Below are 14,023 nucleotides of genomic sequence, written 5' to 3'. Positions count from 1 at the left end.
CCACCCCTCCTCTGATAGAGTGTTTTGTACATCTCATTGTTACTCATTGTAACAATGAAGAAATGCTGGCTTCTTTCATGCTGATTCTACTTGTGTAGACACACCTAAAGTCACCCACCAAGCCCAAAAGCACATAAATGAAATGCATATCATCTTTTGTCAGTTGGTATAATTGTGTTCTACACATTTATTGACAGGTTGCAAATTATTTCAAACTTTAATGCATTAAAATGTTTTCTGCCATGGAACGGCTCTGTCGGGACGACGGAGGACACCTAATGGAGGTAACTGGAATAGGTGGGGAGATGGCAAACAGACAACTCACACATAAGAGGAGTGAATGCTGAGTGTGATTTATTGCAGAGGACAACAAGCTTTTATAGAAAAACTCTCCATGAGAAAGGGCAAAAGGTTACATAATCTTGCTGCAAGGCTTTGTTCTGGGGTGGTCACCAGCTGGTTGCCTGATCTTGTTTTTTGGATGATGAGCTATGAAGATAGGCACTTGTTTTCGGCTTTACCTCTATTTTTAAGAAATACAATTGGTTTCGATGTTTATCACCTATTAACCATTAACCAGAGCATATGGGTAAGGTGCTGAACAGAAAGGCATAAACTCTAGTACTTCATAGTTACTTTTGCTTAGTTTTGTACTTTATGCATTTCAAATCTTTTCTAAGCAATTTTGCTTCTTTGCCATTCTTTAGAGGGTCCCCAATTTGTGGCCAAAAATCATGATAGTCAGTATATTTAGTTAAATCTGGCCATATATCAAATTCAAGCTCATAGTGTCTTTTCTGTAACCCTTTCACATAATCGTTTACTCTTCTCCATAGAGGCCTTAACTGTCTCATAAGAGCTTTCTTGTTCCTTCTTTGATAGTAAGCACCAAGGAGGCCTAGATCTAGCAAGTCTCTCAGTAAATAAAAGAGTAATAGGAAGTTCTTTCTCCTAAGTAGTTTTCCCAACGTTTGCCATCCTTATCATACACACCTGTAAAAGGCTATGGATCTGGGGGAAGTCTTTGGGGTCCTCTAGATAATGGAGGATCCCACTATTTTCCTCTGATAAGTCATTGCCACCTTCCATCTACCAACATTTTAGGAATCTTATTTAGCTTTTGATCTATATATCCCTCTACATCTTTTTTATCTACAGGATATCTATATGAGTCTATTGTATATGCTTTAGGATTAAAGGGAAGTCTCCAATAGCCATACACTCTTTCTGCTCTAGCCGTGCCTACAGCTTCTTGTAAATCTCTTACAAACAATTCCTTCTGCTGAACTGACGTCATGAAACCCCCAATACGTTTATATTTACATATGACTTGTCTAATAGCCTCCATAAGAGGGGCTTTTAGGGTAGTACTTAACTCTGGTGAGTTAGTCATGTTCTCAGGACACTCATCAGATGTTGGAGTCATCAACACTTCTAAGAAAGAGCCTTGAATAAGGGAACGTTGAGCATGAGTAAGTAGAACAAGCAGCAGGAACAGTAAAAGATTAGTAGGCACTCCTATACAGCAAAGAAAAGAAAAACAGGAACACATCTTTCCCAGGGGCTTGCCAGCCTTTCCAGGAGGTAGGCCTCTTTGAAGCCCCATTCTCAGATCTGAAAGCAGGTTTCCCATGCTAAGCAGACTCCACCGGAGTACGTGTGGCAGTTTTCTTTCTTATTTTCTTGGCCAATAAATCCACAAGACCTCAGTCAGCATTTCTCACATAGGACTTTTCAAATGGGTTGGTTAAATACTGACCTGAGCTCCAGTCTTCTGAGGACTCACTCATCTGCTTAGGAATTGATGCTGGCTCTTGGAAAAGAGCTCAAGGAAGGATGCCATTTAAAGCCTTATAACGTTATTCTTTACCAGAGTATTCTCCAGCTACTTTGGTTGTTGAGAATGTCTACAAAAGCAAGCATTCTGTTGGAAACAGGGAGACACCCTATGACCATTACTTAATGAGATTTCCGAGTGGCTTGCTATCACTTGTACTGCATTTTGCAAGTTGAATGTGTCAAAACCTATCAGTTTTAAGAGATAAGAGGAGTGGTAAAAGTACTTCTAGAGAAAATTGCATCTTCAACATATTTGGTTCCAAGCATTCCATCTAAGGCATATTCAACAAGTAGTGAAACTTGTGTTGGCTGTAACTATGTGTCTTTCTCCATGTATACATGTGTGTATGTATGTGTGTATTCATGTGTATAGGAGCATACATGTGTACATATATAAGGGCATATACACATATATATGCAAATATAAAATTATACATACATAATATATGTGTGTATATATCAGCTGTTCAGTGATTTAAGCTATAGTTCCCGCACATTGTCATTCACACAAAGTGTACATGATAAACTGCTCTGAGGATCTTTGCTCTATGATGGTTATCCTTTGTACTCACTTCTGCCACTACTTTGTTTTTCATCCCTGCTACAGGGATGAAAATCTATCCATGGGATAGCTTTATTTTCATTACATGTATTTACTTACTGATAATAAAAGAAACAGGTTATTTATAAAAGAAAAAGATCTTTTAGGTAACAGGATAAAGTATCTTATCCATCCCAATGATTCCTATGAGATAAAATTTATAATAATAGTAAAAGTGAAAAGGAATTTTTAGATCTGTTGTTTTTCCATTTAGCATTGCAAAGAATAATATCACATGACTGCTATAACTCTTAAAGAATGCCATTGTAACTGATGGTCCCTATCATGTTCTCACAAAACCAGTGGATCCTGAAAGATAATAGTACACCAGCAGAAATGCTAAGTAGCAGTCATGGAGCATGAACGAGAAAGCAAGTGAAAGAGATAGAGTGAAAGATAGAGAGAAATATCATAATACTGAAAGTGCATAACAGATAAATAAGAGCTATATGAGAATATTCATACAGCTATTTTTAGATTCTACATGTACATTTGAAGGTATTTAATGTACAATAACCCACCAACATAAAATATAAAGTGCTTTTGATAAAAAACTAAAAATGACTCAAGAAATTAGAATTGCAAAAACAATTTTCACAGAAGCAATCTCTCAGAGATATTTCATGACTTTGAGAATAATAAAGTAGCTGAAGTTAATATAAATTAAGTAGTATGATAATTCACAAAAATATAAAAAGATATTCATATATTTCAATATGTAACCCAAAGCTAAAACAAATGTTCTTTAGATGATTTTTTTAAAACACAGTTTCTCAAGAACTGGGAAAGTGGCTCAATGGTATATAGTGCTTGCCTTGCATGCATGAGGCCCTGAGTTTGATTCCTCTGCACCACATAAGCAGAAAAAGATGGAAGTGGTGCTGTGACAAAAGTGGTAACGCTAGCCTTGAGATGAATAGCTGAGGGACAGCACACATGCTCCAGATTTCAAGCCTCATGACCAACAAAAACAGAAAGAGAACAAAACACAGTCTCTCATTTTTGTGGCCTCAACTCTGTAATATGTCAGCTTCACCCTAGGGCTAAGATTTTAGGTGTGGAAATTTATCAACACTCCTGATTCAGATTCTACTTGATAAAATTTTCAATCAATATTTTGTTCTTAAATTTGCTATTTGTAAACTCACATGCACCTATAAAAGTGGTTGACCATCCCAGTAACCTTCTCAAAGTACCTCCAAAAGACAACTTACAAAACTGTACTATATTACTACAAGGAAAACAATGCTACAAATAAATAAAACCAACAATTAAATATTCATAATTAATAAAATGAAAAATAAATCAGTTACGTGTTTCCAGTATTTGAAGTATACTACATATTAGATTTTACTATATTCTCATATTCCTGTACATTTAAAACTGGCTAAGATTATGATGTTCAACAAGAGTTTTATAGGCTATGAGTAGTCTTTAAAGTTACCCAGTAAGATTACTATTTATGGCTCATCTCGTCATTTGTATATGGCTTATATCATCACTTGTTCCTCGCTAACATATAAAGTAAGGAAGCTCTAAATTGTAGTTAACAAATTCTTAACTCTTTACTCTGCTTCTTTACACAAAGGCTTTGCAACTTCTCATTAGTAAAGTTTCTATAAACTCTGAAATGTAAATACTTAGTAATATATGTCTGCTACCATAAATCTTAACTACTTCATGGAAAATTTTTATGACCTGTGAAACAGTCCCTATTTTGGCATATTTAAGCAAATTCCCAGAATTAAACACATTTAAAGCATTAAAACTTTAACAAACCTTAACCCTTGCTGCAATGTTCATTATGACAGGTGCTTTGTAGAGAATAATTGAACTCCTCCTTCTACACATCTCTGGAACCACAAATATTTGGAATTACTTTGTTTTTGACATATCAATTTTTAGTTTCTTCTTAAATCTGTGCTTATGTAAGAAATACATATTTCATGACCATTCTTTTGTATTTACTTTTTGTTGAATTGTCTAGTTTAAGAAAATCAATTACACTTTATATATAAAAAAATGTTCTGTGCTCAATTTGGCAGCACATACCCTAAAACTGGAATGATACAGAGAAGATGAGCATAGCTCCTTCGAAGGATGACACACAAATTCCTGAAGCGTTCAATATTTTTACAAGGATAGATGCTGGAGTGAATGTGGCCAGAAGTAAACACTACTGAATTCTTGGTGAGAGTGTAAACTTGTTCAACCCCTTTGAAAAGCAGAATGGAGGTTCTTCAAAAGATTCCACATAGAGCTCCTCTATGACGCAGCAATCCTTTTTTTGGGCATTCACCCAAATGATCAGAAACAAGACCATACTAAAACTACAATCACAACTATGTTTATTGCAGCATTATTTACCATAGGTAAGATATGGAACCAACCCGATGCCCCTCAGTACATGAATGGATCAAGAAAATGTGTGTGTGTGTGTGTGTGTGTGTGTGTGTGTGTGTGTGTGTGTGTGTGTGTGTGTGTGTGTGTAACTGTGACCCCTCTGTACAGTACTTTTACAATTAAAAACCTATAAAAATGTTCTGAGATGGAAGAGTTTATTCCCCCAATTTTATCCATATAATATCGTTAACAAAGCAGATTTTTAAATACTAAGTAGAATGTGATATGTATTACAGAAACCATTACATGTAATGAGCAACCAGAAATAATGTTATCAATTGACTATGCACTGCTTCCAAGGAAGCCAGATGGATAATTTCTCATGTTGTAAATCAAACTGTTGATCTTATGTCTTGATAGTGTAAAAATATCAGGGACAGAATAATGAAGGAATGTTGTAGACTGAGGTGAAATCATATGAAAATATACAAACCTGATAAAACATATAAGTATCTGAGCAGTATATTGTGTTTAAATCATTTGTGTTACATTGCAAAGATAATGAAGACCTATTAGAATGAATTATCTTTTTGATATCCTATCGTAGGTCCTTAGAAGGATGGATGAACTCTTTCCTCATTCTTGTAGAGGCTTCATCAGATGAGAGGAACTGTATTTTTTGTTTGCTTCCTTCCATTTATTCTTCACTCTGAAATATGAGCTACATGATACTGAAATACACCAAGGAAAATTAAACACACAGGCTTTGGAAAGATCAATCATTGTAAAATAAATAAAATACGTATAACCTTGTAAAAGGTCTAAGTAAATTAATTTATATAATCTAAAGTGTAAACAGAAAATGATTTAAGCAATGTCATGTAATTGAAAAACGAAAATTTTTAGGCGATACTTAATTTTTTCCTTTCTACTACATTGAATTAATTATTGATTTTGTATAGAGAGATTAAAGATGAGATTAACAAGAAGCTTGGTTAAAACTGGGCATAAATTCTGAATAGACATGTATTCCAAAATCCATGAAAATCGCCAGTGGGTTTACAAAGTTGTGTTTAATGCTACTTCTATGCTGGCTTAAGCTTTGGGAACAGAAGTCATTAGAGAAATGCAATTCAAAATTAATATGATACTCTTTCATAACTATTACAATTCTTATTAAAAAAAAAATCAAAGGAACCAGTTGTGGTGGCAGTCAATTTGGTCTAGAAACCCCTCTAAGGAGAGAGCAAGATGAGGCATTGGCTTAAGTGAGCCGCTCAATATCTGCCATCCAAAAAGGAAAAACAGTGGAGTGAGGCTCAAAGCCATATGCCTTTGGGCTTGGGTCCTTCCCTTGATTATAGCATCTGCAAGTTGGTCTGCCTGAGATTATACCTGAGGTGTGCCCCCAGGGGAGTGTGAACTCACTCTAATGGCTCCCTCCTTTGAATTAAAACTGCAGAAATCAATGTAACACCTCCAAACCACCAAAGGGAAATGGGGTCAAAAATAGAATACCTCTTCAGGAAAACTTCATCCAGGGCTTTTTGGAACTGCAAAAATATTGCCCAATGGCTGTCTGTAATTGTAATAACTTCTTGGGGCGTCCTGCCTTTTAGTAGGGCAAATAAGGCACACACTATCTTTAGGGACAGGAACCCATGGAAACAGCCAGTTGGTTTCCCCTAAAAGGCTCTGAAGTTGGGATAAGGTCAGAGAGGTTGGAATATCCAGCAAAGGCTTAAGGAGACTGGCCTGAGTCAAGGTAAGGTGGAACCAGAGCACCTTAAAAGAAGGTACTTTTGAATTATATTGAGTGCTATGGTGAAGCCCCCCTTTCTTAATATGATGCGAACCTGGGCCAGAAGGCCCTCCAGGTGTCCTAGGTCTTGGTGCCCCACAATTATATCATCCAGGTAGGCAAACACAAGAGAGGTATCTGAACCCAGCACAGGCCCTAAAAGTGTGGCCAAGTATTGTTGGCAAAAGGCCAGGTTATTTGCCATTCCCTGTGGCAGCACCGTCCATTCAAACCTCCAATCAGGCAGGGAAAAATTAAGAGAAGGGATGGAGAAAGCAAACTTTTTACAGTCGTCTGGATGCAGGAGGATAGAAAAAAACAATCTTTAATATCAATCACACCAAGGTATATTCTGAAAGTATAACAGGAGTCCAGGGCATACCTCTTAGGGATGTTCCTACTAGCTCCATCCTTTCATTTACCTTTCATAGATCTTGGAGCTTACACCTAGCCCCAGAGGCCTTTTGAATAACAAATATGGGTGTGTTCCAAGGACTCATAGAAGGGCATATGTACCCAAGGTTTATCTCCACCAGAAGGTGGAGGAATACAAGTTCAGGTTTTATCAATGGCCACCACTCCACCCAGGTAGGGCTTCCTATCTAAATCAAACTTGGATCCACAATTCTTTTTCCAATGGTATCCCTTTCTGCCCCTGGGTCAGGGTGTAGGGGGAGGTTAGGCCCCCTAAGGCCAGTTGGCAGGGGATTTTTGTGAACAATCCCTCTTAAAGTGCCCCTCCTGCCCACATTTAAAACAAGTCCCTTTCCCCGATGGTCTTGGGGTTCCTTGGCCCTGGGCTGTCAGTGCTTGAGTAATAGCCACAGTCATTGCAGATGTCTGAACATGTAAAGCTAAAGCTAATGATTGGGACTGGTGCTGTTGCATTCCCACATCCTGTGAGGCCATCACCCATCTTCTCAGAAAAAACTCTCTCAATCCCATGCAGGCCATGTGGTGGTCTGCATTCATCTCTTCCCAGAGCAGCAGCTTTACAAACTGATCTTGGAGGTTTTCTGCTGGCAGCTTGTGGTTAATACTCTGTTGGACTCCATCTACAAACTCAACTAGAGGCTCACCAGGTTTTTGTGTAACTCCTGCTATGAGGGACTCAGTGGGCTCATCATCCAGTTTGTACCACGTGGCAAGTCCTGCCTGAATCACCTGGTCATGGTATGAGCCAGGTATTGCGGCATGTTGGACCCTAGTGGAGTACCATTCCCCATCCCTTTTAACATGGCATAAGTAATAGGTATCACAGATTGAGCCTGCCAGTTATTCTCCGCTCACACTCTGCATTCCTCCTTAAAGAAAGGCACCATTTAATAAACTGAGAACAAGTGAGGAAGGCTTTGGCCACATCAAGACAGTCCTTAGGGACACATGGGTGATAAGCAATGTCCTGTAATAAGGTCTGGGCCCAAGGAGAGTTTGGGCCATCCTCCTCCACTGCCTTGTGGAGCTCTTTAAGATCTTTAGCTTCCCATGGATACCATTCCAAGGGCCAGATGTACCAGATACACTTGGGGAAGCAAATCCTGTGGCCCAGGGTCCGGGGTCCTGGGTGGCCCTTCCTTTCCAGGGTAGGCCTCCAATTAGGTTATTTCCCCACCCCTCGGCCCCTCCATGGAAGGTTGGTAGGGGTCCGGGTCTTGCAGGTCCCTCTCACAGGTTGCGTAGGGCGCCGTACCTCTCCCTCAATCGGGGAAATAGGGTGGGGACCTAGGATCCATCCGGGGCACCTGAGTCAGAGGGGGTAACTTTCACCCTCATTTTCATTTCCACTGTGCATGTTTCAGTGCATTCTTGGATGAATTTGACCCATTCCTTTTCCTTCTCACTTTTCAAGTCCTCCTTTATTCACTCTAGGCCTAATGCTGCCTCCTCCTCCTACTTCTGTGAAATAGCATTACCCATACTAAGGGTTTCACTTACCCTGTGAGACTGCTTAGCCGCCGCTGGTATCTTTTCCTTTCAAGCCCCACGTTGGGCGCCAGATGTTGGGTCTTCGTCCATCCCACAAAAGATGAATGGGGTCCAAGGGAAGGTAAGTGCGGCTGCTCCCCCGTTCCCAGGCCTCCCTTAGCCAGGGAGATAATCAGACACAGCAGGGAGTCAAGTGAAGCAGGAAATTCATTTATTAACTCAGAGCAAGCTCTTTTTTAAAGGAAAAAAGACCAGGTGTGCATGGGAGGGGAGGAAGAAGAACCTTATCATGCACCTAAGCTTCCACGGGATGGTTAGTCATGGAACGTAAAGCAAATTGGGCTCTGCCCACACAACTCCCCCTCAGAGCCATCTTTGCTGCCCATGTGCTCCACAATCAAAGACCTCGGAGTCAAATCTGACACACTAAAAACTTCAAAGGATGAAATAAGTGAAACCCTAGGTCTCCTTGTCACAGGCCAAAATTTTCTTAAAAGAGACCCAGAAACACAACAAATTAAACAAAGGTTGGACAAATGGGATTGCATGGAATTGCAGAGCTTCTGCATGGCAAAGGACATAGCTAGCAAGATCACCAGAAAGCCCACTGATTGGGAGAAGATCTTCACTAAACATACAACCGACAAGGGTCTCATATCTACAATATAACTGGAACTCACAAAATTAAATGCCCCAACAACAAATCCTCAAAGAAACAACTGCCCAATAAATAAGTGGGCTATAGACTTACAGAGGAACTTCGCTAAAGAAGAAAGAAGTATGGCCAATAGACACATGAAGAAATGCTCAACTTCCCTAACCATAAGAGAAATGCCAAACATCATTGTGATACCACCTCACTCCAATTAGAATGGCTATAACGAAGAACTCTAATAACAACAGATGCTAGAGGGGATGTGCACAGAAGGGAACCCTACTGCATTGTTGGTGGGAGTGTAAACTTGTTCAGTCACTTTGGATAGTAGTATGGAGGGTCCTCAAAAGACTCCACATAGTGCTCCCCTATGACCCACCAATCCCACTTTTGGGCATTTACCCAAATGATCACAAACAAGAGCACACTAATGGTACTAGCAAAGCTATGTTTATTGCAGCATTGTTTACCATAGCTAAGATTTGGAACCAACCCACATGTCCCACCGTAAATGAATGGATCAAGAAAATGTGGTATATATACACAATGGAATTCTATGTCTCCATCAGAAAGAATGGCATTGCCCCATTTGTTAAGAAATGGAAAGACTTGGAAAAATTATATTAAGTGAAGTAAGCAGTGCCCAAACAAACATAGGTACCATGGTTTCCTTTATTTGCATAAACTAGTATGCCTGACACAAGCAGAAAAGGTCAGATAAGTTGATGGTAGGTGAAATGAACTCCAAGATAAGGATTCAAATGGTTTTTCTTTCTTGCAATTGTTTCTAACATACTTATGATATGATTTCTTTGTTGCTTTGTATGTCCCTCCCCCACGGTATAACCCCTGCTTTCATTGTATTTGAGGTTGATATAATTTGTGGAGGGGTAGGGCAAAAGCAAACTGTTTATATAGGGATACAGCTGGACCCATTGCAATAATAAGATGTACAAGATGTTACGTCAAAAAATCAACTTTACAATTTGGCTGGGAGGTGGATTAGGAAGGGGGGGGTGATTTGAAGGGATTCAAAGGGGAAACAAAGGAGCAGGCAACAATGCTTGATAAGAAATATACTCATGAATGTTGAATGAAGACTGCGGAAATGAAGCTGGAGGCTATCAATTTTTCGCATAGATAGCAGTTTAGTGTTCCAGTGAACAGTCCTAGCCTAGAGAATCACACCAAGTGTGCGATCACTGTACAGAGAGTTTGGCCAGAGAGGAAAAATCCAGGCAGACCTGAGCACTTGCTTGCAGCTGTGGCAAGGCGTTGGTGGTGGCGGCCATAGCCACCCTACCTAAACACAGAGAATCCGGGACAAAGGAGCCAGACCCAGGGGCTAGTGGATTCTATTCAACACCAGCAAGAACTGGCAAGGAGCAAATATCTTCATCCTGCAGATCACAGACTAAAGATGGCCAGGGAACCAACAATCCAGCGTGAGTAGAACCCTGACATCCTCACTCCTTCTCAGGAAGCAGAGGGGGGAAGTCCACCTCTCCCCACCCCCAGCACCAGAGATCTCCATTTTTGATACTGAAAAAGGCCCGGCTGAGGAGCTAGCAACAACTCAGGCCTTGGATGAAAACTGGAGTCATTTAGCAGGTCACAGGAAGCTGACCTGACATTCCAGGCTTAGCTCCACCCAAGGGAAAGTCACCAAGCACAAGCAGAGGATCCGTGGCCCCCACAGGTGTGGCTTTCTTCTGGGTAAACAGAGCCAGAGGCTGCCCCTCCCTACAGCAGCCTGGAAAAACAATTGAAATTCAGTATACATAAACCCTGAGAATGGCTCTAGGCTGGGCTTTGTGAGTATATCAGAAGCCATCCCCTCAGGGAAAAGCTACTGTTTGGTGAAAGGCCTCAACTCTACCCAGAACCTAGCCTCATCACACCATCTCCAAACTAGAGGAAACAGCCATCTCCTTCTTTGCCATCTCCTTCTTTTGTGATAATCAAAGCAGATCTCCCTCCCACTGAACTAGCGAGGAGGAGGATCACAAAATCCTGGGTAAAGCAGAGCATTTTTCTGCCTGCTCAAACAAACTGACTTAAGTAACCAATCAAGACAGACCAGACAGTAACCACAAGCAGACCTGAGACTCCACCAAGAGATTGGTTAGGACACAAGGGAGATAAAAGATCTTCCCATGCACACACCCCCTTTCCCAATCAAAGAACTCTTTTTTTATACCTTTTTTTAATTTTTAAAAAATTTTTAAATTATATTTTAAAATTGTTTTCTATTAATCTTTTTTGTCCTCGCATAATTTTTGTTTTAGGGGTGTGTGTGTGTGTGTGTGTGTGTGTGTGTGTGTCTGTGTGTGTGTGTCTGTGTGTGTTTTAATCTCTACTGAGTTTTTGGTCCTTTTTTTCTTTTTTCTTTTTCTCTTCTTTTTTTTTCTTTTTCATTTTTTTCTTCCCTTTCTTCTTTTTGGGTGACTTAATTGCTGTTTTGCTCATCCTCAGATACATACCTGTCATCGATTATTAGACCTTATCTCCCTTGTGTACATATTTAACCCAGAAATTTATTACTCAATTCAAAACCTCTAAGGATTAAATTCTTTAATAGTAGTATTATCTCCTCCTACCTATATAATTTTAAGAACTTTTATTTTTTAGCTTTTCTTCTCTCAATATCACTTCTTTACCCTTTCATAATTTTTGTGTTTCACTTTTTATATGTAAAGTTTTGTTTTTTCCATTTTCTCTTGTTTTTTTAAGTCTCTCCAATAATTCTTCCCAAGCTATTTCCCTCTCTGAAATTAGGACTTGGCCAAATACACTCTCTTTTTACCTACCACATCCCTCTAATCCTACTTTTCCCCACATTTCTCCCTAAACCTAATAACTTCTCGTTTGCCAAATTCTTCTTTTCTGTTCTTAGCCCATTAGTACATAGTTGTTTCATGTTGAATAGATTGTATCTGTTGAAGTATGGAGGTTCCTCAAAAGACTTCACATAGAGCTCCCCTATGACCCAGCAATCCCAATTTTTGGCATTTACCCAAATGGTAACAAACAAGACCATACTAAAGCTACCAACACAACTGTTTATTGCAGCATTCTTTAAGAGAGCTATGATATGGAACCAATCCAGATGCCCCTCCGCAGATGAATGGATCAAGAAAATGTGGTATATATACACAATGGAATTCTATGCCTCCATCAGAAAGGATGACATTGACCCATTTGTTAAGAACTGGAAATACTTGGATAAAAGTATATTAAGTGAAGAAAGCCAGGCCCAAAGAAACATAGGTCCCATGGTTTCCCTTATTTACAATAACTAGTGTATGTCTGACACAAGCAGAAAAGGTCAGATAAGTTGATTTTACGTGAAATGAACCCAAATATAAATATTCATATATTTTTTTCCTTCTTGCATTTGTTTCAAACATATTCATAAGATGATTGCTTTTTTGTGTTCTATGTCCCTCCCCACGGTATAACCCCGGCTTTCATTGTATTTGATATTGATATAGTTTGTGGATGGGAAGGGCAAAAGCAAACCTTTTAAATAGGGATACATGTGGACCCATTGCAGCAATGAGATGTACAAGTCATTATGCTGAAATTCGAACTTTACAACTTCGGGCAGTTCGGGGAGCGGGTGGGGTGTGGTGGAAGATATGAAGGGAAGGGGAAACCAAGGAGGAAGTAATAATGTTTGATAAAATATATACTCATTACCTTTCCTCTGTAATTGTAACAACTCTGTATGGTATTTTCAAAAAAATTTTTAAAAAGGATATAAAATATTTTGATTTTAAAACATTATATATTTGTATATGTATATATATGTATGTATATATGTATATATATGAATATACATATATATATATGTATATATATTCATTACCTTGCCCATTATCCCCTCTGTACGATATTTTCACAATAAATAAATTATCTGAAAAAAATGGTATCAGTCGATAGTGCATATAATTTTATTTTTCACTACAAACATAGAATGTAGTAAAAATTTTCGTAGCAATTACCGTGCACTAGGATGTGGGCAGATTCTATTGGAAATAATATACTGTGTTTACGTAGAGAATTTGAGCATCCAAAATTTTAATATGCTTGTGGTCCTAAAACCAATACCTTGCTGATATTGAGTGACAAATACAACTTCCTATAAGTACAGAAGTTTTCCTTGTATCTTTTCAATTTATATTTTTATTTTAAAGTTCCTGTGCAGATGGGTTACAGTTACATAAGTAAGGTAATGAGTCCATTTCTTATTGAGCATTGTTACCCCCTCCTTTGTCTTTCCCCTACCATTCCGCCCCTTCATACCTCCCCAACATGTCACTCCACGCCCCCCCCCATAGAGTGTCTTGTACATTTCATTGTTACAATGTGGCAACCTGTATCCTTTCCTTGTATTTTAAATGAAGAAATGCTGGCTTGATTTATGCTGATTCTACTGGTGTAGACGCACCTAAAATCACTCGCCAAGTGCAGGAGCACAAAATGAAATGCGTAGCAGAAACATTGGAACATTTCAGAGAAGATTAGCATGGCTCATGCACAAGGATGACAGGCAAATTCCTGAAGCATTCCATACTTTTACAACAGATGCTGGAGGGGATGTGGCCACCAGGGAACCGTACTGCATTCTTGGTGGGAGTATAAAACTTGTTCAACCACTTTGGAAAATAGTATGGAGGTTCCTCAAAAAACTCCACATAGAGCTCCCCTATGACCCAGCAATCCCACTTTGGGACATTTACCCAAATGATCACAAACAAGACCATACTAAAGCTACCAACACAACTGTGGTATATATACACAATGGAATTCTATGCCTCCATCAGAAAGAATAACGTTGCCAAATTTGTTAGTA

The 14,023-nt window shown here is 39.2% G+C and overlaps 2 non-coding genes across 2 annotated transcripts; both read left to right on the top strand.

Annotated features, from left to right (window-relative positions):
• The first annotated feature begins 4,469 nt into the window (after positions 1–4,469).
• Positions 4,470–4,575, top strand: LOC122095521. The gene has a single exon (XR_006145164.1). It is a non-coding gene; the product is annotated as a U6 spliceosomal RNA (small nuclear RNA).
• A 9,069-nt stretch (positions 4,576–13,644) lies between these two features.
• Positions 13,645–13,748, top strand: LOC122095524. Its single transcript, XR_006145167.1, has one exon. It is a non-coding gene; the product is annotated as a U6 spliceosomal RNA (small nuclear RNA).
• The last annotated feature ends 275 nt before the right edge of the window (positions 13,749–14,023 follow it).

The sequence above is a fragment of the Dipodomys spectabilis genome, unplaced genomic scaffold, assembly GCF_019054845.1.
Source record: "Dipodomys spectabilis isolate Male_0828 unplaced genomic scaffold, ASM1905484v1 ptg000355l, whole genome shotgun sequence".
Classification (NCBI taxonomy): domain Eukaryota; kingdom Metazoa; phylum Chordata; class Mammalia; order Rodentia; family Heteromyidae; genus Dipodomys; species Dipodomys spectabilis.
The sequence above is the reverse complement of the archived record's forward strand: the minus strand, read 5'-3'. Positions and strand labels throughout refer to the sequence as shown.